At 44.2% G+C, this 26,976-nt stretch overlaps 1 pseudogene; it reads left to right on the top strand.

Moving 5' to 3' along the window:
• Window positions 1–11,274: 11,274 nt before the first annotated feature.
• On the top strand, window positions 11,275–11,880 carry LOC122935641 (annotated as a pseudogene).
• Window positions 11,881–26,976: the final 15,096 nt, after the last annotated feature.

The raw sequence follows: 26,976 nt of genomic DNA, 5'->3' as shown, positions 1-26,976 counted from the left end.
CGCCCAGCCAGCCTCGCCACAACTGCCGTTTGAAGCGCCGCCCAGCTTCAGAGTAGCCGCCCAGCTCAGTGAATTGAACGCCAGGAAAGCAGGTTATAAAACTTCAGATTACTGTATTTATGAGGTGGACAGGGGGGATACTTAGATGATTCTAATACCCTTTATAAGACCTATACTGTCATATATACCCCTAAATATGCTTTTTGGGCCTGTCAGTGTCCCTTTAAGTTTAACACAAGAAAAGCATTTTTGAACCCCCAAAAAATAATCATGTTTTAGTGTCTCCATAGTCTGAGAGCTATAGTTTTTTTTAAATTTTTTGGGTGATTGTCTTAGGTAGGGGCTCAATTTTTGTGGGATGAGGTGACGGTTAGATTGGGGGGCCTTTTTGATCGCTTGGTGTTGCACTTTTAGTGATGTAAGGTGACAAAAAAATGTTTTTTGTAGCACAGATTTTATTTTAGTTTTTTTGACGGTGTTGACCTGAGGTCATGTGATATTTTTTATAGAGTTTATCGATATCGATACAGACTTTTTTCCCTATTTTTTACAATTTTTTTTAACTTTATTTTGGGAAAAGGACGCTTTTTTTTACTTTAAACTAAAAAAAAAACTAAAAAACTTTTCACTTAATTTTTTGTCCCACTCTCGGACTTCAACATTACAGGGTCTTATCCCTGTATCTGTATTGGGCTGTACTGAACTGGTAGTGTCTTACACTGTAAGATTCTCACAGTTGCCTAGGAGACCCAGCTTGGGGGCCGGGCCTCTTAGGCCTCCATACATGCCTTGGAATGGCTTGGGGATGCCATGGCAACCATGGAGTCCCTGCCACAGCAGCACAGGGACCCGAAGGGACTGCGGCATATATGGGGTTAATCCACCGCCATCGGAATTATCATCAGTGCTGGTGGATGCAGCAGGGATCCGGCTGTCAGTAACAGCCGGATCTCTGCTTCTGATGGCGGCACAGCACGCGGGGGGAGGAAGGACCACAGGACGAGAATGTTCGTCCTGGGGCACTAAGTACCTGCCCTTTAGGACGAGTATTCTCGTCCTAGGTCATTAACAAGTTAAAGGGGTTTTCCAGGACTTAGGTATTGATGGCGTATCTTCAGAATAGGTCATCAATATCAGATCTGTGGGGGGTCTGACTCCCGGCACCCCCACAGATCAGCTGATTTTGGCAGCTGCCGATGCTGAAAACTATACAGTGGACGAAGGCAGAAGGTCCCATTCACGGTGTCCTCAACTGCCATTCCTGCTTTCCATCCACTGTATCGTTTTTGTCACTAGCAGATGCCTGAAACAGTTCATTAGTGGGGGTCCCTGGGTGTCAGACCTCCACCGATCTCATATTGATGACCAATCCTGAGGATACGCCATCAGTATCACGCTCATTGTACATGATAGGGCATGTTCACACACATTTTAAAAAATTCCATTTGTATTTTTGCTATGGCAGAAACCCAAGTTGGTTTGTGTTTTGCACTGCCGCGGATTAGTCCAATTCAGAGGACACGCTCACTACACACCAATGTTTCCACGTTGTAAATCACATCAAGAACTGACACGTACTGACTGTGAGTTTTTCCATTGGAAACAATAAGAAGTGCATCGTATGGTATGAGTTTCTGATGCTCTGAAATCTGCAAAAAAAAATAAAAATTGCCTGTGTGAACGTGATCTTACAAAGTAAAAATATCTAAGGCCCTCAGAAAACCTGGTGTTATACAGACAGACCCCTCCAGCTTGCATTGCCCCATTCTGAACCCCATAATTTTTAGGGGCAGCACTTACAGAGTACAGTATTGTGAGAGTTCAATGGAGGTGATAGTGGTGAATGATTCACAGACTCACAGAACCCGGAGAACAGACGGGATATCGTTTGCCTGAGTGACTGCCACATCCCGCAGTGCTCCTCCCTGTCGCAGGGCGCTAGAGCCACCATTAAAACCATAGGCAACCTGGGCCTAACTTCTGTCACTAGACTTTTCCCTGATTGCAAATTTCCCATTCCCTTCTTTTCCTTCCTGAAATCCTTTATCAACAAGTTCATTAATAAAAGCTCTCCACAGCGCCCACTCACATGGTTTGAGAATCTTCTAAACAAGCCCAACCCACAACCCAAACTGATTTCCCTGATTTATAAAAATCTAATCTCTCCCAAACCAATAGTTAAGCCGGCATTCATTGGTATGTGGGAAAAAGACCTCGACTCTTCGATCTCCCAGACAACAATTTCCAGACTACTCATTAGACCTCACAAATCCTCGAGATGCGTACGTATTCAGGAGAACGCCTATAAAATTCTAACCAGGTGGTATAAAACCCCGGAATTTACCGGTAGATTTAATCCTACATTCTCAGACAGGTGTTGGAGGTGTGGAATAGAAAAAGGCACTTTCTTCCACATATGGTGGTCCTGTCCCAAAATTATAGCATGGTGGGGAGTAATATTTGAACAGTGCAACAAAATCTGCAATTCTTCCATCCACATTTCCCCTGACATAGCTCTTCTAGGGACACACATTTCCAGTGGCAGGAATTCCATCCCCCCCCCTGTTTAGTCACTTACTGGATGCGGCTCGTCTCCTAATACCTTGCTACTGGCTTTCAACAGAAGTACCGTCCATCCCTAGGTGGCTTTCCAAGATCGATCAAATATACAGATTTGAGGAACTGACATCTTGGGAAAATAGAAATATAATTGCATATAAGAAGTGTTGGTCGTAGTGGTCATCTTTTAGGAAATCTGATTAAATGCTTTATCCCTTATTGGTAATCTACTTGTGTGATATCCGCTGTTATCTGCTTTGATAAACTGGGCCAGATCCAGTATAGTGTTTGCTTAGATGTGCACGTTTTACAATGTTACCTTGTCTGATGCTCTAAATCATTCCATCACGGTACTCAAAGATATATGCCGAACTTGCACTTGTCCCCACAGATGAGAAAAACCTCAGAACTCTGTAACACTAATTTGTACCTGATTGTACTTATTGTTTATCTGTCCATGTATTACATTTGAAAAAGTATGTACTTTTTGGAAATTCTTTCAATAAAAAGTTAATAAAAAAATAAATAAAAAAAACATAGGCAACCTGAGAAAGTGCTGGCTACAGCAGCAAGGTGGCCATGGCCATGATCCACAAGTAGCTGGTAGTGGTCGGAGCTTGCGGCAAGACCTGCCTGCTGACCGTCTTCAGCAAGGACGAATTCCCTGAGTTCTACAGACCCACCATTTCCGAGAACCACGTGGTCGAGGTGGACGGCAAGCAGATGGAGCTGGTCGAGGTGGAGCTGGCGCTGTGGGACACAGCCACCCAGGGGGACTACGACTGCCTGTGGCCGCTCTCCTACCCTGACATGGACGTCATCATCCTCATGTGCTAGCAAAGAAAAATGGCAGCCCCATTTTGTTGGGGAACAGGGATGCTGCTCCCTTTTTTTATTTTTTATTATTGACCCTGGGTGTTCTGGAGCATCTACCTGATATCCTGTCATACTGCCCATTAACCCTTTCATCCCCTTTCTTCCATCACTGCTCTAGCTTCTCACAGGCTGAAGAGGTGATGGATAAGGGGGCAGTGATTTATATGGAGTGCTGAGAGGCAACTACAGTATGAAGTGCTGCTCAGTGCTCCTGCTCCAGACTCCCTCCCAGAAACAGAAATTATTAACTCTTTCCTCCCCTTTCTTCTATCCATCACTGCTCCAGCTGTTCTGGGGCTGAATCGTTGATGGAGGAAGGGGGCAGTGATCCTGCTCAGCTCTCCTGCTCCACTAGTATCGGCAGAGGAAAGTTTTTTGCCAGTGAACCGACCTGTTCTGTCTATTCTGTCTATTGCTTTAATTTTAATAAATTTAATATTAAAGCCAAAATAAATACAAACCGGATTCCAAAAAAGTTGGGACACTAAACAAATTCTGAATAAAAACTGAATGCAATGATGTGGAGATGGCAAATGTCAATATTTTATTTGTAATAGAACGTAGATGACAGATCAAACGTTTAATCCGAGTAAATGTATCATTTTAAAGGAAAAATACATTGATTCAAATTTTCACGGTGTCAACAAATCCCAAAAAAGTTGGGACAAGTAGCAATAAGAGGCTGGAAAAAGTAAATTTGAGCATAACGAAGAGCTGGAAGACCAATTAACACTAAGTAGGTCAATTGGCAACATGATTGGGTATAAAAAGAGCTTCTCAGAGTGGCAGTGTCTCTCAGAAGCCAAGATGGGTAGAGGATCACCAATTCCGACAATGTTGCGCAGAAAGATAGTGGAGCAATATCAGAAAGGTGTTACCCAGCAAAAAATTGCAAAGACTTTGCATCTATCATCATCAACTGTGCATAACATCATCCGAAGATTCAGAGAATCTGGAACAATCTCTGTGTGTAAGGGTCAAGGCCGTAAAACCATACTGGATGCCCGTAATCTCCGGGCCCCTAAACGACACTGCACCACAAACAGGAATGCTACTGTAAAGGAAATCACAGAATGGGCTCAGGAATACTTCCAGAAACCATTGTCAGTGAACACAATCCACCGTGCCATCCGCCGGTGCCAGCTGAAACTCTACAGTGCAAAGAAGAAGCCATTTCTAAGCAAGATCCACAAGCTCAGGCGCTTTCACTGGGCCAGGGATCATTTAAAATGGAGTGTGGCAAAATGGAAGACTGTTCTGTAGTCAGACGAGTCACGATTCGAAGGTCTTTTTGGAAATCTGGGACGCCATGTCATCCGGACCAAACAGGACAAGGACAACCCAAGTTGTTATCAATGCTCAGTTCAGAAGCCTGCATCTCTGATGGTATGGGGTTGCATGAGTGCGTGTGGCATGGGCAGCTTGTATGTCTGGAAAAGCACCATCAATGCAGAAAAATATATTCAGGTTCTAGAACAACATATGCTCCCATCCAGACGTCATCTCTTTCAGGGAAGACCCTGCATTTTTCAACAAGATAATGCCAGACCACATTCTGCATCAATCACAACATCATGGCTGCGTAGGAGAAGGATCCGGGTACTGAAATGGCCAGTCTGCAGTCCAGATCTTTCACCTATAGAGAACATTTGGCGCATCATAAAGAGGAAGGTGCAACAAAGAAGGCCCAAGACGATTGAACAGTTAGAGGCCTGTATTAGACAAGAATGGGAGAGCATTCCTATTTCTAAACCTGAGAAACTGGTCTCCTCGGTCCCCAGACGTCTGTTGAGTGTTGTAAGAAGAAGGGGAGATGCCACACAGTGGTGAAAATGGCCTTGTCTCAACTTTTTGGGGATTTATTGACACCATGAAATTCTGATTCAACATATTTTTCCCTTAAAATTGTACATTTTCTCAGTTTAAACTATTGTTCCGTGATTTATGTTCTATTCTGAATAAAATATTAGAAGTTGGCACCTCCACATCATTGCATTCAGTTTTTATTCACGATTTGTATAGTGTCCCAACTGTTTTGGAATCCGGTTTGTATAAAAACAATAACAATAATGTTAAGAAATAAAATTGGCACAAACTGTCTGTACATAGATGTAAGCTTTGTAAAAGTACTGAATATTGATAGAGGCCAGCCCGAATGTTTTGTGTTACACAATTGGTGTGCTGCCCCTCCCCAAGCTAAAGAAAGTATGCACTACGCCCTTTGTTATATTTTTTTCTTGGAGAACAATAGATGGAGAATGTGGGGGTTGGGTGTGCTAATTGGACTGCAGCACATTTACTGTAAAAAATAAATAATATAATACAAAATAAAACAGAAAAATGATCAAAACTAACCAAAGGAAAGTAAAATAAGATGGTCTGAAATGAAATCCAATGAAAAAAAAAAGTAATATGTGTTTAATTCTGTGGTTTTTTTTTTACACTTTTTACATAGCTATATAGGCCATTCTATTGAGACTGGGTGGTTAACTGGTGATGACAGGTTGCGAAAACAAAGTTTCATATTTGTTAAACATAGAAACATAGAATGTGTCGGCAGATAAGAACCATTTGGCCCAATATAGTGAATACTATGAATAGCCCCTGGCCCTATCTTATATGAAGGATGGCCTTATGCCTATCCCATGCATGCTTAAACTCCTTCACTGTATTTGCAGCTACCACTTCTGCAGGAAGGCTATTCCATGCATCCACTACCCTCTCAGTAAAGTAATACTTCCTGATATTACTTTTAAACATTTGCCCCTCTAATTTAAAACTATGTCCTCTTGTAGCAGTTTTTCTTCTTTTAAATATTCTCTCCTCTTTTATCTTGTTGATTCCCTTTATATATTTAAAAGTTTCTATCATATCCCCTCTGTCTCGTCTTTCTTCCAAGCTATACATGTTAAGGTCCTTTAATCTTTCCTGGTAAGTTTCATCCTGCAATCCATGTACTAGTTTAGTAGCTCTTCTCTGAACTCTCTCCAAAGTATCAATATGCTTCTGGAGATATGGTCTCCAGTACTGCGCACAATACTCCAAATGAGGTCTCACTAGTGCTCTGTAGAGCGGCATGAGCACCTCCCTCTTTCTACTGGTAATTCCTCTTGCTATACACCCAAGCATTCTGCTAGTATTTCCTGCTGCTCTATGACATTGTCTGCCTACCTTTAAGTCTTCTGAAATAATGACTGTATCACTGATTTTATATTCTGCTTTTGGGTTTTTACGCCCCAGGTGCATCATCTTGCACTTATCAACATTAAATTTTAGTTGCCCGATTTTTGACCATTCCTCTAGTTTTCCTAAATCCTTTTCCATTTGGTGCATCCCTCCAGGAACATCAACCCTGTTACAAATGTTTGTGTCATCAGCAAAAAGACACACCTTACCATCGAGGCCTTCTGCAATTTCACTGATAAAGATATTAAACAATATGGGTCCCAGAACAGATCCCTGAGGTACCCCACTGGTAACAAGACCATGGTCTGAATATACTCCATTGACTACAACCCTCTGTTGTCTGTCCCTCAGCCAATGCCTAATCCATTCAACGAGCCATCCAGTTAACAAGGCAATTAACCTGAATTACCTGGGAACTTTTCTCTGATTGGCTCTCATGACTGTGGGAACTTTTCTCTGATTGGCTGACTATGCTATATTCTGTGAACGAAACCTAGTTTTTAATGTGAATGGGCAGGGGAGGGCATGTGACTTGTGGAACCAATGAAAACATGCCTTCTGGTATAAAAGGATCGGCCAGAAAATAAAAATGGCAGTCCAATTTTGTTGGGGAGCAGGGATGCTGCTCCTCACAGGCTGAGGCGGTGATGGAAAAGAGGGCAGTGATTTATATGGAGCGCTGAGCGGCAACTACAGTATAAAGTGCTGCTCAGTGTACCTGCTCCAGGCTCCCTCCCTGAAAGGGTAAATATTAACCCTTTTATCTTCTTCCTTCCATCACTGCTCCAGCTGAAGGGGTGATGGAGAAGGGGGCAGTGATTTACAGTGATTTTTATGTTTAAATCAATGTAAATTACAAACAAGGCCTTCTGTCCAGAATATACGGATATCTTGACGCTCACCCAGAAGGGACAAAGCTACCCTATATGTTAGCCTGGGAAAGTGATATGGGCCTTGAATCCTCTGTCCCTACATGGTTCCGAAGATCACAAACACTTACAAAAGGTTCCTGGCAGGTCACTTTGGCGGAAACCTCTATAAAAATTTTACACAGGACGTACATGGTGCCAGCAAGGTTACATCAGATGTACCCAGAGGTCTCACAGAAATGCTTTAGGGGATGTGATGCGGATGGTACAATGCTACACATTTGGTGGGGCTGCCCGGTGGTGAGGCGGTTTTGGGACGGGATCTGTTCACTGATTGCTTTGGTCTTAGGTTGTAGGTATTTGGCCACGATTCCTCTGTGTTTATTGGGTGACAAGCCCTCAGGGTTGTCCATGCCCAACTTTAAATTGTCGCAATTTATCTTGCTGGCGGCAAGAATTCACGTCGCTTTCAAGTGGCGCTCGCCTTCAGTTAGCAAACAAGCGGTCATAGATAGGGTTAACAAATTACTTCTTTCTGAAAGGCTCACGGCAATCAGGACAGATACGGTCAATGTCTTTGAGAAGGTCTGGGAACCATGGATGTTGTCATCTTTCGCAGTAGACCTCAGATACACTTTCACGCTGTAAAATGCCTGTGCAAAATTGTATAGTTGTATACTGTGCTTACCTGTACCTGAAACGATTGATCCGATTTATTTGTATGTTTTTTGGTTATTGTTAGATTTTCTCTGACAAAACTTCACCATAATGATCTGTATCACATTATTGATCTGTAATGTGTTCGATACTGTAACTATCTATATTTGAATCACATTTCTTCAAATAAATGATTTTTGAAACTAAATCACTGTAAATCACAGCCCATTTGCTTCTTTTGCAGCTAAATGATAAGCATATGTTGGGCCATCGTGAATTCAGATTTGAGCGTAGAAAGTGTTTTTTCTTTGTAATTTTCCAAAGTAGATTTGCTTGTTAAAGCTAAGAAGACCGCTATCCCCACATGTTGGATGAAAGCTTATTTGGCCAACAGTTATCTTTCTTGATCCTCCCTTTGTCACAAACCAGCGGGTGTGAACCCACTGTACCACTGACTAGCTATACTCTGGAGAGGCGTGACTAAGCAACTACCTGGTTTTCACTAAAGCCTCAGATGGTGAGGATAGACTTGAGCCGTTAGGGTATTTGCCAGGTGCTACCCCAGAGCAGTGCCCGAGTCAGTGTCAGCTGGTCCAGGTGGTACCCGAAGTCCAAGCATGTGCGATCGGCTGTTCTGTTCATTTCTACGGGGGCTACAGGGGGTACGGGGCACCAGTTCTCGTGATTGGTGGGGGTCCCAATCTAATAGATCCCCTATCCACAGGATCACGTCTAAGAACCGGAATACCCCTTTAACACCTTAAGGACCTTGCCATTTTTCATCTTAAGGACCAGGCCATTTTTTGCAAATCTGACATGTATCCCTTTATGTGTTAATAACTTTAAAACGCTTTTACTTATCCAGGCCATTCTGAGACTGTTTTCTCGTCACATATTGTACTTCATGATAGTGGTAAAATTGAATGAAAACATTTTTATTTATAAAAAAATACTAAATTGACTAAAAATTTGGAAAAATTAGCAAATTTCTATTTCTCTATTTTTATAATAGATAGTAATAACGCCAAATATAGTTATTACTTTACATTCCCCATATATCTACTTCATGTTTGGATCATTTTGTGAATGGTATTTTATTTTTTGGGGAAGTTAGAAGGCTTAGAAGTTTAGAAGCAAATCTTGAAGTTTTTCAGAAAATTTCCAAAACCCACTTTTTACAGGCTGGTTCAGGTCTGAAGTCACTTTGTGAGACTTACATAATAGAAACCACCCAAAAATCACCCCATTTTAGAAACTACACCCCTCAAGGTAATCAAAGCTGATTTTACAAACTTTGTTAACTCTTTAGGTGTTCCACAAGGATTAATGGAATATGGAGATGAAATTTCAGAATTTCACTTTTTTGGCAGATTTTCCATTTTAGTAAATTTTTTCCAGTAACAAAACAAAACTCAATATTTATTACCCCGATTATGTTGTTTACAGAAACACCCCAAAGGTGGTCGTAAACTGGTGTAAGAGCACACGGCAGGGCGCAGAAGGAAAGAAACACCATATGTTTTTTGGAAGGCAGATTTCACTGAAATAATTTTAAGCTGCCGTGTCACATTTCAAGATGCACCCCATTTTGGAAACTACGGGATAAGGTGGCAGTTTTGTTGGTACTAATTTAGAGTACATATGATTTTTGGTCACACTATATTACACTTTTTGTGAGGCAAGGTAACAAAAAATAACTGTTTTGTCACTGTTTTTATTTTTTGTTATTTACAGTGTTCATCTGACAGGTTAGATCATGTGGTATTTTTATAGAGCAGGTTGTTACGGATGCGAAAATACCCCAAAGATTTTTGGTTGTTTATTTCAGTTTTACATAATAAAGCATTTTTGAATTTTTTTTTATTTATTTAGTGTTTCCATATTCTGAAAGTCATAGTTTTTTTTTATTTTGGGTGACTGTCTTATGTAGGGATTCATTTTTTTCGTTACGAGATGGCGGTTTGACTGGTACTATTTTAGGGTGCATGTGACTTTTTGATCGCTTGGTATTACACTTTTTGTGATATAGGGTGACAAAAAATAGCTTTTTTGACACACTTTTTAAAAAACTTTTTTAGTGTCCGCCTGATTGGTTAGGTCATGTGATATTTTTATAGAGCAGGTTGTTATGGACGCGACAATACCTAATAATTTTTTCACTTCAACAATAATAGCAGTTTTGAAGCAAAAAAAAAATTTTAGTGTCTCCATTGTCTGAGAGTGATAGCTGGTATAATTTTTTGCAAGATGAGATGTCAATTTGATTGGTAGTTTTATGGAGGGCATACGCCTTTTTGATTGCTTGGTGTTGCAATTTTTGTGATGTAAGGTGACAAAAAATTGTTTTTTTGGGCATTTTTTTTTTTTTTTTTTTTTTTTTTACGGTGTTCACCTGAGGGGTTAGATCATCTGATATTTTTATAGAGCTTGTTGATATGGACTTTTTTCCCTATTGGAAACAATGAGAAGTGCATCTTATGGTAAGAGTTTCTGATGCCCTCAGAAAACCTGGTGTTATCCAGGCAGACCCCTCCAGCTTGCATTGACCCATCCTGAACCCTATAATTTTTAAGGGCAGAACTTACAAGGGGTACAGTATTGTGAGAGGCCAATGGAGGTGATAGGGGTGCATGATGACAGACAGGGGCCCCAGCCCACTCCCCTAATATTATCAGAGCCAGCAAGCAGGACAATGAATTATGTAATGAATCATCCCCAGCTCCTATATCCAGTGACCAGCAGCCCCCTCCTCCAGTAGTGAATGACCCCCTCCTCCTGTAGTGAATGATCGATCCTCTCCTCTTGTAGTGAATGATCGATCCCCTCCTCTTGTAGTGACTCACACCCCTCTTCGGACCCGCCTCTGCCGCTGGAGACCCCGCCCCTTCTCCTACCTCCACCAATCAGCGCAGCTTCCCGGAGCATGCCGCCTCTGCCATTGGCTGGCTATATTAAGAAAGCCACAGGAAGGTTTAAATAGCCGGCACGCAGCGCGGACAAGACTTACAACCCGGAGAACAGACGGGAGAGCGTCCGCCTGAGTGACCGCCACATCCCGCAGTGCTCCTCCCCGCCGCAGGGCGCTACAGCCACCATTAAAACCATAGGCAACAGCAATAAGGTGGCCATGGCTGTGATCCGCAAGAAGCTGGTAGTGGTCGGCGACTGGGCTTGCGGCAAGACCTGCCTGCTGACTGTCTCCAGCAAGAACGAGTTCCCCGAGTTCCGAGTGCCCATCTTCTTAGACAACTACGTGGCCGACATCGAGGTGGACGGCAAGCAGGTGGAGCTGGCGCTGTGGGACACGGCCGGCCAGGAGGACTACGACCGCCTGCGGCCGCTCTCCTACCCTGACACGGACGTCATCCTCATGTGCTTCTCCGTGGACAGCCCGGACTCCCTGGAGAACATCCCCTAGAAGTGGGAGCCCGAGGTCAAGCACTTCTGCCCCAATGTGCCCATCATCCTGGTGGCCAACAAGAAGGACCTACGGAACGACGAGCACATCCGCAACGAGCTGGCACGGATGAAGCAGGAGCCGGTGCGGACCGAAGACGGACGGGCTATGGCCGTCCGTATATCCGCCTACGAGTACCTGGAGTGCTCCGCCAAAACCAAGGACGGGGTGAGGGAGGTCATCGAGACGGCCACCAGGGCGGCGCTCCAGAAGAGGCACGGCCCGAGCGGGGAGTGTATGAGCTGCTGCAAGCTCCTCTGATCCTGGAGACTATGTACTGGTACCCACCTGATGCCAGGATGGGGACCCCCAGACTAAGACCCCCTTGGGGAAGGAAAGCCACCTACAGTATTTGCTTGGGTGGGGGCAGGGCATTGCTTGTGACCTCTCTTCCCTTTACACTACCTTGAAAGGGGGTCGCCCCCTAAACGGAGATGGGATGCATTGCCCTGGAGACTCCTGTACATTGATCTGTATGGTCTGAACTGCGCTCTGTGCCTCCTCTGCAGCCGACATGTTCAACTTTATTTTTTTTTTTATGGTTTTATTTAAGTTTTCCTGTGAAAACAGAAGTTTTGCACATTTTTTTATTTGGACACTCATGCACTTGCTGTCTGCGTACACACTGTAATGCGATTGCTACGGGCGGGACTAGAACGGCCGCTTTCTCCTGAGATGCGGATGTAGTCAAGCTGAGTTTGTCACGCGGCACATGTTCGTTCTAGCGTTGCGTAGGTCTGTGGGAGAGCGAGAAGCGACGCAGTGGCCTCCCGTGGAATTCAGCTCTGCTACATCTGTACGTAGTGTATTGCTTTGTTAGAATGAGGGTGGGCAACATCCAGCTGTTCTGAAACTACAACTCCCAGGATGCTGCATTCACTTCTATGGGAGGTAGAATATCTGAGCATGCTGTGAGTTGTAGTTTCGCAGCAGCTGGCGGTTGCTGATACCTGTGTTACAGAGCGGAGGTTACACGACCTTCTGCGCCCCCCAGCCTGTAGTCAGTGCCGCCATGTTGGTGTAGACCTCTGGGGCAGATATTATAATGCTGATTTTTGATATTTTTGGACAGTGGTACTGAACTGTTAATTTCTGAGAACACAAGCTGTCAGCGGTGAAGCCATGCGTTTTGGATATGTTTACATGACATTTAACCTCTTCAGTACCCTGCCATTTTTCACCTTAACCCCTTAAGGACCCAGTGGACATGACTTAAGGACCAGTGACGTACATGTACAGCGGGTTGATCGGGCAGGAGCTACGGCGGCAAGGACCCAGCAGTCACTGACAACAGGGCCCCTGCTGCGTATGCCGGCATCGGTGAAAATACAGTTGCAAGCGTGTTAACCCCTTGTATGCCACGGTCAAAGCTGACCACGGCATGCAGAAGGTATGGGTGACCCTCTGTGTCCCCTGCGAAATATATAAAAAAAAAAATTAAGACATATTGGGTATTGCTGCGTCCGTAACGACTGGCTCTACAAAAATATCACATGATCCACTCTCTCACCTGAATGCCTTAGAAAAAATAATATAAAAACTGTGCTCCAAAAATTTTTTTGTCACCTTACATCACAAAAAGTGCAACACCAAGCGATCAAAAAGGTGTATGCCCCCAAAATAGTACCAATCAATTACCTCATCCTGCAAAAAATGAGCCCCTACATAAACAATCGGGCAAAAAAAAAAAAAAACTATGGCTCTCAGAATATGGAGACACTAAAACATGATTGTTTAAATTTACAGTAAGACCATGACCCGGAAGCAAATTAAGTCAAAATCGTAAATTCCTACGCTACAACGACAACGCACAGTGCCCACCCCAAAACGACCCGACATTTGACTGTCTGTTCAAGGTTCGTTGAATATTACAGCTTGTTTTTTAGGTGGCTCATCTGATTGTAACTATGTGTCGGGTGCTCAAAATCTGATTCACCCAATCAGTAAGTTTCAAATCTGAAGTATAATGTATTGACGAGCACTCCTCATCCGGTCTTATGCAGAGATTAATATTTATTGATTAAAAATTAAGCAAATCTTAAAAGGATGTGTATGTGTGTGTGTGTGTATATATATATATATTTATTTATTTATTAGTGTAATGTACATTTAAAATGGCGTATACAAATGCTTATTGGAATTCCCACACAGACGTAAAATCAATATGAACTTGATTGCATTGGTGCAATTGTGCAAAAAAAAGTGCATGTGCAGTGAATATTGTGGAATAAATCAACAAAAAATAAAATAAATGTATATGGATAAAAAAAAAAAAAATGTCCAGTCTAGTTGGCGAGTTGATCCTAGTTCTGGTGAATTAATTGGTATTAATATTCTTGATGGATGATCCAAGGGTAGGTGGAAAAAAATGTCACTGTGATACAAATAGTCCAAAATCTTCTTCTATGGCTTTGTGTTCTCCTTTCCTCTGTGGGGTGATTTTTATTCTTCTATAATGATTAATGCTGTAAATAGTGTTAAATGGCCAGCGTTTGTAATGTCCCAATGGGTTAACAATGATAAAGTTCCACTGGATACTGTTGCAGTATTTCAATATAGTGATATTCACACTTGTTGAATAGGTAAGTACAGCTTTCAAGCATAGGATTCTGCTCGATACCGTTATAATTTTTCAATATAATAGCATTCGATAGGTAAATGTAGCTCTCAGGCAGAGGGTTGTCAGGCAAACCGTGGCATCCCACGTGGCCGTCGATAACTCCAACTGCCGTTACCTTATTAATGTGTTCGCGGTTGTCCTGCTTGTGTTCATCCTTGTAGAGTCGACTCTTTTTCTTCAAACTCGCGGGCGGCCAGATAAGACACGGGAATAGTACGTCAGTCCCTCGGTGTCCCACGTGTGCAGTGACTATCCTGTACCAGCCGATCTGTGGGCAAAGTTTTGCCATGGTGGTTGGAGGCGCTTCCAAAAACTATGAAGTTATCCAGGAATATTCATATATGTAGTGTGGGCAAAAAGTCTCTCTTTACACCATACGCGTTTCAGAGTCTAAGACTGACTCCTTCCTCAGTGGTTAACCCCTGACAACCCTCTGCCTGAGAGCTACATTTACCTATCGAATGCTATTATATTGAAACATTATAACGGTATCCAGCAGAATCCTATGCTTGAAAGCTATACTTAACTATTCAACAAGTGGGACTATCACTATATTGAAATACTGCAACAGTATCCAGCAGAACTTATCTATCATTGTTAACCCATTGGGACATTACAAACGCTGGCCATTTAACACTATTTTCAGAATTAATCATTATAGCAGAATAAAAATCACCCACAGAGGAAAGGAGAAAACAAATCCATAGAAGAAGATTTTGGACTATTTGTATCACAGTGACATATTTTTCTAAAAATGTTTTATTTAATTTTTTCACCTACCCTTGAATCATCTATCAAGAATATTAATACCAATTAATTCAGCAGCACTAGGATCAACTCGCCAACTAGATTGGACATTTTATCTCAAAATATATTTTTTTTTTTTCATTTTTTTTTTTTTTTTTTTTTTATCCAAAGTTTTACTTTTTTTTATTGATTTATTCCACAATATAAACTGCACATGGACTTTTATTTTGCACAATTGCACCAATGCAATCAAGTTCATATTGATTTTACATCTGTGTGGGAATTCCAATAAGCATTTGTATACGCCATTTTATCTGTACATCACACATTTGTTATATATATACCGTATTTTTTGCCCCATAAGACGCACTTTTTCTTCCCCCAAAATGGGGGAGAAATGCCCCTGCGTCTTATGGGGCGAATGCTTGCCGTTTTACATCGCAAGCTGCGATGTAGAGCGAGCGGGGACTCGGGGAGGGACTGGGAGGAGGATCTGGGGGCTGGCAATAGCGGCGGGGCGGTGCAGTCAGTGTAGTATAGCGCCGCTCCAGTATGCTAAAATAAGATATAATTTTCAAGTAATAGTTATTAAACTTGCCACCTTAGTCCTATTACTACCTTACATCCTAATCGCGGCAGTAGAATTCAGGCCGGGCGGGCGGCAGCGTAACTCTTGTCACGTGCCTGCGCCGCCTATTATATGAATGAAGCAGGTGGCGCAGGCAAGTGACGTCAGTAAAAGACGCGCCGGCCGCCCGTCCTGCCTGCCTGAATTCTACACTACCGATTAGGATGTAAGGTAGTAATAGGACTGAGGGGGCATGTTTAATAAGTATTAATTGAATATGACATCTTATTTTAGTATGTGGGGGGGCGGGGGCGATCTGTGGATGGCACAGTTATGGGCTGGGGGGGGGGGTGTCTGTGGATGGCACAGTTATGGGCTGGGGGGGGTCTGTGGGTGGCACTGTTATGGGCTGGGGGGTCTGTGGATGGCACATATATAACAGTGCCACCCACAGATCCCCCCCCCCAGCCCATAACAGTGCCATCCACAGATTCCCCCCCCCTGTAACAATGCCATCCACAGATCCCCCTGTAACAGTGTCAGTCATCCACAGATGCCCCCCATAACAGTGTCAGTCATCCACAGATGCCCCCCATAACAGTGTCAGTCATCCACAGATCCCCCCCATAACAGTGTCAGTCATCCACAGATCCCCCCCCCATAACAGTGTCAGTCATCCACAGATCCCCCCCCATAACAGTGTCAGTCATCCACAGATCCCCCCCATAACAGTGTCAGTCATCCACAGATCCCCCCCATAACAGTGTCAGTCATCAACAGATCCCCCCATAACAGTGTCAGTCATCCACAGATCCCCCCCCATAACAGTGTCAGTCATCCACAGATCCCCCCCATAACAGTGTCAGTCATCCACAGATCCCCCCCATAACAGTGTCAGTCATCCACAGATCCCCCCCATAACAGTGTCAGTCATCCACAGATCCCCCCCATAACAGTGTCAGTCATCCACAGATCCCCCCCATAACAGTGTCAGTCATCCACAGATCCCCCCCATAACAGTGTCAGTCATCCACAGATCCCCCCATAACAGTGTCAGTCATCCACAGATCCCCCCCATAACAGTGTCAGTCATCCACAGATCCCCCCCATAACAGTGTCAGTCATCCACAGATCCCCCCCATAACAGTGTCAGTCATCCACAGATCCCCCCCATAACAGTGTCAGTCATCCACAGATCCCCCCCATAACAGTGTCAGTCATCCACAGATCCCCCCCCATAACAGTGTCCGTCATCCACAGATCCCCCACATAAGTGTCGGTCATCCACAGATCCTCAGTAATAGTGCCATCCAGAGACCACCATTCGTTCCAAACCCACCAAACACACAGCACACCTTTTGGTTAAAAATATTTTTTTTCTTATTTTCCTCCCCAAAAACCTAGGTGCGTCTTATGGGCCGGTGCGTCTTATAGGGCGAAAAATGCGGTATATATGTATCCCTTTAAAAAAAAGATTTGCTTTTATCTTTCAATCAATAAATATAAATTTCTGCATAAGACCGGATGAGGAGTGCTCGTCTATACATTATACTTCAGATTTTAAACTATTCAAGGTTAGGCCTGTCATTGACCACTTTAACACCAAGTTTGCTGAGGTGTACAACCCAGATAAAAATGTCAGTGTAGATGAGTCCCTATTACTTTTCAAAGAGAGGATTAGATTCCGCCAGTACCTGCCTAGCAAACGGGCAATGTATGGCATGAAGATTTACAAACTTTGTGAGAGTAGCTCCGGGTACACCCACAAGTTCCGCATCTACGAAGGGAAAGATTCCCGGATAGAACCCTCAGAATGCCCCCCCCCCCCCCGTCTTATAAGTTAGTGGGAAGATCATGTGGGACTTACTGCACCCACTGCTGGATATGGCTTACCACCTGTATGTGGATAACTATTGTACCAGCATACCACTATTCATGTCCCTAACTGCCAAAGGTACTGTGGCTTGCGGCACAGTGTGCAGAAATCAGAGAGGCCTCCTTAAATCCCTGGTAGGGCTCTCCTCCATGAGAACATGCTGGTGGTTAAGTACAAGGACAAGAGGGATGTCCTTGTACTGACCCCCATTCACACCAACACCAGCTCCCCTGCTCCTGTACGAGGTACCACAACCACTACCCCCCAAACCAGTTTGTATCCTGGACTACAACAGGCACATGGGAGGGGTGGATCTTTCAGATCAACTTCTGAAGTCATACATTGCCACATGAAAAACTATAGTGTGGTACAAAAAGCTGGCCGTACAGATGCCAATGTGCAATGCGTACGTACTATTTCAGTCTGCAGGCCACACAGTAACTTTCTTTCAGTTCCAAGAGGTGGTTATCAAGGCCATAATTTTTCAAAGCCAGGGCAGGGAGGGTCCCAGTACTTCAGGAAGTCATGGTGCCTGTGTTGTACCAGAGCAACATTTTCCAGGTCAAGTCCCCTAGACAGCAAGGAAGGGAAGGACACAAAGATGCAGGGTGTGTTCCAAAAGGGGCATAAGGAAAGACACCATTTACCACTGAAAAACTTGGCCTGTGCATGCAGGAGTGTTTTGAAATATACCACTCATCCATGGAGTATTAATTTAATTTTATCCATGATGTAACATGTAGTTTTACCACCGTATATATCTGATTTAGTCCGCATAGCTTACAGATCCACTTTTCACCAACCACTACATATTCATTTCTGTGAAACACCTGTTAGGTCAAAAGTGCCCTCTCCACCCCTTTAAATGTTAGGTCGGGGGTGCACTTTCCAAAATGGGGTCACTTCTTGGGGTTTTAATTTCTGGGGACCTCAGGAATATTTTTTAAATGCGACATGGCACCTAAAGTCCATGTCTGTAAATTCGGACTTGCCAGCAAAATCCATATTTAGCTGTTTGCCTACTGTGCGCCCATACAGCAGGCTACAAGCACATATGGGGTGTTTTCTGAATGTGGAGAAAATGGGGAACACATACTGGGGTGCCTTTTCTCTTTTTTTTTTTTTTTTTTAATCATTTTTATTTTATATCCATAGCATAAAAAGTTTTTTTTTACATACATGCCAAACTCATATAAAAGAAAAAACAAAACAAAGAACTTCTCTACCCCCCATCCCATCCCCCCCACCCTCATTGTCCGGGGGCACGTCCAAGGCGAGCAGGGACTTATAGCTATGTCGCCCAAGTTCTATCCCATCTGATTTTCTGTGACTTGTTACAGATAGCAAGTTTTTCATATCTCCTCACTTTATCGACAAGTTGGTGCCATTCAGATACCGCCAGGGGATTACTTGAGCCCCAGTTTCTAGCAATTATTACCCTGGCCAACATAAATGATTTCATCCAGAACAAAGTTTCCCGACCTTGTTCATCAAATAAAGAAGCACCCAGTACCGCTGTAGTTATATCTGCCTCATAGCTATACAAGGAACATCTCCGGAGCCCAGCAAAGACCTTGATCCAAAAATCCTGTATCATAGGACAACCCCAGACCAGATGTAAAAAGTCCGCACCTTGGGCCTGACACCTTTGGCATCTATCTGAGACATCCTTATAGAACCGTGAGAGAGAAGTAGGAGTGTAATATAAGCGGTGTAGAATTCTAAACTGGATTAACCTGTGGTTCCCAGATATCGAGATTTTTCAAATATTCCTGTAAATTACATCCCATTTTGGTATTTTATCATTTCCAATATCTTGACCCCATTTCCCTTCACTTCTAAACTTATTCATTTTACCCATTTCCACTCTCCACTTACTACATATTAATGAGATGGACGTGCTGTTCTGATACAAATTAAAACACCACTCTATGAAATCCTGTGTCTTGACCAAAAACACCTCTTTCTCTTTAGTGCACATAAACGCGTGTTTAGCCTGAGAATATTTATACTTATCTAATATTTTAACATCCCTATGTCCGAATATGTCCAATAAAGTCCTCATCTCACCATTGTGCATCATTTGCTCTAACCTAATTATTCCCTTTCTTTCCCAAAATTCAATATCCTCCATCTTATTAAATTCCTTCAAGTGTATATTATACCATAAAGGGGTGAATTTAAATATATGTGTTATTCCCAAGCTAACTTTAAGTGAATTCCAAACCAGTTGCATAGAGTGCGATATAATACATCCCCCCCCCCCCCTCTCCCTTATGTCCAGTTTCTAAAACACTAAATATATTGGATTGAGATCCTCTGTGGTTTCTATTAAGTTTAGAAAATATATGCAAAGGGGCTGAAATATACCACTGTATTTGAGAGGCTAAATAATAGCCCCGTAGGCAAGGGAGGGACAGACCACCACTCTCCTCTGCTAACCATAAATAATTCTGTTAAATGCGCACTCTTTTCCTGCCCCAAATTAAATCATTAAATGACCTCTCCAGAGCTTTAAAATGTGTGTCTTCGATCCATATCAGGCAGGGGGTCAGTTGGTATAGTATCTGCGGGAGAAGGACCATTTTGATTAGTGTGATCCTTTCCGCCTGTCCCAGTGTCAACTTTTGCCACACATGTATTTTGTTTTTTATTTTATCTATCAATGGGATAATATTCAGTTTAATATATTCTTTCTCCATGGGACTAATCCGAACTCCCAGGTATTCCAGTGAGTCTGTTAACGATAAACATCTAACATCTATAACATTAACTAGGGGCATTCTATTTAACGGGAGTAAAGCTGATTTCTGCCAGTTTACTGGAGAAGAGGCCGTATTCATTTATTATCTGCATCACATAGGGCAAGGCCAGATATCCATTCCTTAAATATAATTATCTTAGCTATTACCCTCTTAAGTCTATTAGCCAGCGCCGATTTTATAGTCAGTATTAAGTAAGGAGATGGGTCTATATGACCCCATCTCCGACTCATTTTTTCCCTTTTTTAAGACCAATGTGATAATAGCTTCAGACATTGATGCTGGCAGTCGACCCTCTTTCCAAGACACATTTAATACCTGGAGCAGGTGAGGTAACAACACCTCACTATACCGCCGATATAATTCAAAAGGGAGGCCATCTGCCCCAGGAGAGGAATTACCTCTAGTTGCTTTCAGTGCTTCTTTCAACTCCAAAGGTTGGAGAGGGGTCTCCAGCATCATTCGGTCCTCCTGGGAGAGGACGGGCAGGTTAATCCTATCCAGGAATATCTTATGATCAACTTGTAGCCCATTCTATTCCGACCTATATAAAGTAGCTGGCAAATTCTTTTCAATATCAGCCCTATCTGTGCATATCTTGCCTGTGCACGTTTTAATACTTTTGATTACAGTGGTAGTTTGTTGATTTTGTATTAACGAGGCTAGTAATCTCCCTGGCTTACCCGCTTCACAAAACTGTCTTTGCCCTGAAAAAAAGATCTTTTGTTGACATTTATCTTGCAAATGCTGATTATATTCCTCCCTTGCCTTAAGTAGTCCCCGCTGTACCTCTGGTCTTTGGTCCGTGGCTATCCTCCCTTGTAAGGCGTGTACGCACTGTTCCAGGGCCGTCTCCTTTTTAATATAGCAAGCTTTAGCTTTTTGAATTCTGGAGTAAAAAATGCCTCGAATAAAGGCTTTAACCCCTTAAGGACACAGGGCGTACAGGTACGCCCTTGTGCCCTGGTACTTAAGGACACAGGGCGTACATGTACGCCCTGTGTATTTTCGATCACCGCCGCGCGGTGATCGGAACCCCGTGCCTGCTCAAATCATTGAGCAGGCACTTGGGGCAAATGCGTCGGGGGTCCGGTGACCCCCCCATGTATGCGATCGCAGAAAACCGCAGGTCAATTCAGACCTGCGGTTTTCTGCGTTTCCGGGTTATTCGGGTCTCTGAAGACTCGATAACCTGGAACAGGATGGTGATGGTGGTGTGATTTGACATCACCACTCAGGATCGCTTTCTGATTGGTCTGTGGGCGGTCCGGCGCGATATTCAAAAGAGACAGGCGCTCCTCTCCTCCTCCTTTTGTGTTCCGGAGCCGGAGGAGAGAGGAGCTGCCTGCACGTGTGTCTGCCACCGCTGCCAGCACCCCGATCTGTGCCCCCAGGACCTGATCTCTGCCCCCAGCACCCCATCAGGTACATAGGGACAGCATAGGGAAAGTTTGGGTTAGGCAGGGAAAAAAAAGGGAAAGGTAGTTTTTTGAACTTTGATTGCATCACCCTAAGTTAGGGTGTCTGGGGTCCACAGCACAACTGTGTGACCCTAGACCCCCCCCCAGGGGTGCTGCCACTTGCCCCCCTCGCCCCGCCACTTGCCCCCCCACCTTTTTTGGGGTGCTTTTTTTTTGTGTACGCTGACTGTGGCCGGCACTCTTAGCATCCGGTCACTGTTAGCGCATCGCACACCCCACCGAAGATCAACTTCAGACGGTTGATCAGCGGCTTTGAATTTTTTTCCCCACATTTTTTGCCCTTTTTTAGTTTATTTATTTTTTTCTGTTAGTTTTAGGGTGTGTTCGTGAACACCCGTGCCCCCACACACACACACACCAAATAAAGAGTTACACACACGCACATATACACGCAGACACACACTCCCCTATGGCCCACCGGACATTCTCGGCCGAGGAGGCATACGCCCAGCTTGCCTCCGACTCCGAGAATCCCAGTGAGGATGAGCCCCCAAGCGATGAGGATGAGCCCCCAAGTCGGCGGAGACGCCGCCAGGCGGAGCAAGGGGACCGCCATGTTAGGGACGCTGTGGCCCACACTAGTACGAGCAGCTCTGGGGCTCGTACTGGTTTCCCGGCCCACCAGTTAAATCCACCGGAGCCCCCTGCCGGTGAACTAGTCTGGTGTCCCCCCCGTGGTGATCCTGCCCATGACCGTCTGTATAAGATACGGCCGGTCATCGATCACTTTGGAGCCAAATTCATGGAGGCCTATGTACCTGGAAGGGAGGTCGTGGTTGATGAGTCTCTCATTGCGTTCAAGGGGAGACTCATTTTCCGCCAGTATGTGCCTTCCAAGCGGGCGAGGTATGGCGTGAAGCTATACAAAATTTGTGAGAGTACCTCAGGGTACACTTACAAATTTCGTGTATACGAGAGGCGAGATTCCCGGATTCAACCCCCAGAATGTCCCCCCACTCTGGGTGTTAGCGGGAAACTTGTGTGGGACCTTATGTACCCACTGCTGGATAAGGGTTGCCACCTGTGCGTGGATAACTTTTATACCAGTATCCCCTTGTTCCAGTCCCTTGCCGCCAGATCCACGTCCGCTTGTGGGACTGTGCGGAAAAATCAACGCGGCCTCCCTGCCCACCCCCTCCAGGTACCTATCCCCAGGAGTGAAACCCGGGCCCTTACCACTGGAAACCTGTTGCTGGTCAGGTATAAGGACAAGAGGGATGTCCTTGTACTGTCCACAATTCATGGTAACGGCATCACCCCTGTGCCTGTGCGAGGTACCGCGGCAATGGTCCTCAAGCCTGATTGTATCGTCGACTACAATCGGTATATGGGAGGAGTTGATCTCTCGGATCAAGTCCGCAAGCCATATAACGCCATGCTCAAAACCCGGGCATGGTACAAAAAAGTTGCGGTCTACTTGGTACAGGTTGCCATGTACAACTCTTTTGTACTATCCCGAAGCGCTGACAGCACAGGGACATTCTTCCAGTTCTATGAGGCAGTCCTCAAGGCCCTGATCTTTTCAGACCGGGAAAGAGCAGGCCGGAGTACCTCGGGAACTGTAGGCGCCCGGATCGTCCCTGGCCAACACTTTCCAGGTGTGGTCCCCCATACTGGAAAGAAGGGACGAACCCCCAAAAAGTGCAGAGTGTGTCGCAGGAGGGGGATACGGAAGGACACGACTACTCAGTGCGACACGTGCCCCGATCATCCGGGCCTCTGCATTGACGGTTGCTTCAGGGAGTATCACACTTCCATGGAGTACTAAATTTATATCCCAATTTAGCACTGCCATCGGATAAAAAAAAACTGGTTCTCAGACTTGAGACACCCAAAAAAACGAAAATAATTTATTAAAAGTAGACATATTAGGTATTGCCGCGTCGGTAATAATCTCCTCTATAAAAATGCCCCATGACCTAACCCCCCAGATTAACACTGTCCAGAAAAAAAAAAGGTGCAAAAAAAGTTTTTTTTTGTCACCTTACATAATAAAAAGTTTAATAGCAAGCAATCAAAAAGCCATATAGCCCCCAAAATAGTGCCAATAAAACCGTCGTCTCATCCCGCAAAAAATGAGTCCCCCACATAAGATAATCGGATAAAATAAAAAAAATAGAAAATGACTCTTAGACTTTAGAGATACCCAAAAAAAAATTGGGTATCAAAAAGGATAATATAGTCTAAAACCTAAATTGTAAAAAAAAGTAAAAAGTGACAGAAAATAAAAAATTCTAGGAACTCGCCATGCCCCTCACGGAATACCTTGGGGTGTCTTCTTTCCGAAATGGGGTCACATGTGGGGTATTTATACTGCCCTGGCTTTTTAGGGGCCCTAAAGCGTGAGAAGAAGTCTGGAATATAAATGTCTAAAAAAAAATTACGCATTTGGATTCCGTGAGGGGTATGGTGAGTTCATGTGAGATTTTATTTTTTGACACAAATTAGTGGAATATGAGACTTAGTAAGAAAAAACAAAAACAAAAAAAAAAAATTTCCGCTAACTTGGGCCCAAAAAAATGTCTGAATGGAGCCTTACAGGGGGTGATCAATGACAGGGGGGTGATCAGGGAGTCTATATGGGGTGATCACCCCCTGTCATTGATCACCCCCCTGTAAGGCTCCATTCAGACGTCTGTATGATTTTTACGGATCCACGGATACATGGATCGGATCCGCAAAACGCATACGGACGTCTGAATGGAGCCTTACAGGGGGGTGATCAATGACAGGGGGTGATCAGGGAATCTATATGGGTGATCACCCGCCTGTCATTGATCACCCCCCTGTAAGGCTGCATTCAGACGTCCGTATGCGTTTTGCGGATCCGATCCATGTATCCGTGGATCCGTAAAAATCATACGGACGTCTGAATGGAGCCTTACAGGGGGGTGATCAATGACAGGGGGGTGATCAATGACAGGGGGTGATCAGGGAGTGTATATGAGGTGATCACCCCCCTGTCATTGATCACCCCCCTGTAAGGCTGCATTCAGACGTCCGTATGCGCTTTGCGGATCTGATCCATGTATCCGTGGATCCGTAAAAAACATACGGACATCTGAATGGAGCCTTACAGGGGGGTGATCAATGACAGGGGGGTGATCAATGACAGGGGGGTGATCAGGGAGTCTATATGCGTGATCACCCTCTTGTCATTGATCACCCCCCTGTAAGGCTCCATTCAGACGTCCGTATGTGTTTTGCGGATTCGATCCATGTATCCGTGGATCCGTAAAAATCATACGGACGTCTGAATGGAGCCTTACAGGGGGGTGATCAATGACAGGGGGGTGATCAATGACAGGGGGTGATCAGGGAATCTATATGGGTGATCACCCGCCTGTCATTGATCACCCCCCTGTAAGGCTCCATTCAGACGTCCGTATGTGTTTTGCGGATCCGATCCATGTATCCGTGGATCCGTAAAAATCATACGGACATCTGAATGGAGCCTTACAGGGGGGTGATCAATGACAGGGGGGTGATCAATGACAGGGGGTGATCAGGGAATCTATATGGGTGATCACCCGCCTGTCATTGATCACCCCCCTGTAAGGCTCCATTCAGACGTCCGTATGTGTTTTGCGGATCCGATCCATGTATCCGCGGATCCGTAAAAATCATACGGACGTCTGAACGGAGCATAACAGGGGGGTGATCAATGACAGGGGGGTGATCAATGACAGGGGGGTGATCAGGGAGTCTATATGCGTGATCACCCTCTTGTCATTGATCACCCCCCTGTAAGGCTGCATTCAGACGTCCGTATGCGTTTTGCGGATCTGATCCATGTATCCGTGGATCCGTAAAAATCATACGGACATCTGAATGGAGCCTTACAGGGGGGTGATCAATGACAGGGGGGTGATGAATGACAGGGGGGTGATCAGGGAGTCTATATGCGTGATCACCCTCTTGTCATTGATCACCCCCCTGTAAGGCTCCATTCAGACGTCCGTATGTGTTTTGCGGATTCGATCCATGTATCCGTGGATCCGTAAAAATCATACGGACGTCTGAACGGAGCATAACAGGGGGGTGATCAATGACAGGGGGGTGATCAATGACAGGGGGGTGATCAGGGAGTCTATATGGGGTGATCATGGGTTCATAAGGGGTTAATAAGTGACAGGGGGGGTGTAGTGTAGTGTTTGGTGGTACTTTACACATCTACCTGTGTCCTCTGGTGGTCGATCCAAACAAAAGGGACCACTAGAGGACCAGGTAGCAGGTATATTAGACGTGTTATCAAAACAGCGTCTAATATACCTGTTAGGGGTTAAAAAAAATCACATCTCCAGCCTGCCAGCGAGCGATCGCCGCTGGCAGGCTGGAGATCCACTCTCTTACCTTCCGTTCCTGTGAGCGATCAAATAGTCATATAGCCCCCAAAATAGTGCCAATAAAACCGTCCGCTCATCCCGCAAAAAATGAGTCCCCACGTAAGATAATTGGATAAAAGAAAATAAAAAAATGACACTTAGACTTTAGAGATACCCCAAAAAAAAATGGTATCAAAAAAGATAATATAGTCAAAAACCTAAATAATTGTAAAAAAAAAAAGTAGACTTATTAGGTATTGCCGCGTCCGTAAGAATCTCCTCTATAAAAATATCACATGACCTAACTCCCCAGATTAACACGGTTAAAAAAATAAAAAAAACGGTGCCAAAACCGCTATTTTTGGCACTTTTCCATTTCAATCCGTTTTTTCCAGTAACAAAACAAGGGTTAACAACCAAACAAAAGTTAAAATGTATTACCCTGATACTCCAGTTTACAGAAACGCCACATTTGTGGTTGTAAACTGCTGTATCAGTAAAAGGGAGGCCGCAAAAGGAAAGGACCGACATGGTTTCTGGAAGGCCGATTTTGATGGCCTTTTTTATTGACACCATGTCCCTTTTGAAGCCCCCCTGATGCACCCTAGAGTAAAAACTCCCTAAAAGTTACCCCATCTAAGAAACTACACCCCTCAAGGTATTCAAAACTGATTATACAAACTTTATTAACCCTTTAGGTGTTCCTCAACAGTTAATGGCAAATGGAGATGAAATATCAGAATTTAAATTTTTGGTAACCTTGCCTCACAAAAATGTAATATAGAGCAACCAAAAATCATATTTACCCTAAAAATACTCCCTCCAAAAATGCCACCTTATTCCGTAGTTTCCAAAATGGGGTCACTTTTAGGGAGTTTCGATTCCAGGGGGGTTGAAACAGGACACGGTGTAAATAAACCTGTCCATAAAAATCAGCCCTCCAAAAACCAAACGGCGCACCTTTCACTCTACGCCCCGCTGTGTGGCCGTACA

This window comes from Bufo gargarizans, chromosome 4, assembly GCF_014858855.1.
Source record: "Bufo gargarizans isolate SCDJY-AF-19 chromosome 4, ASM1485885v1, whole genome shotgun sequence".
NCBI classification, from domain to species: domain Eukaryota; kingdom Metazoa; phylum Chordata; class Amphibia; order Anura; family Bufonidae; genus Bufo; species Bufo gargarizans.
This window is presented reverse-complemented; position numbering and strand designations above follow the sequence as displayed.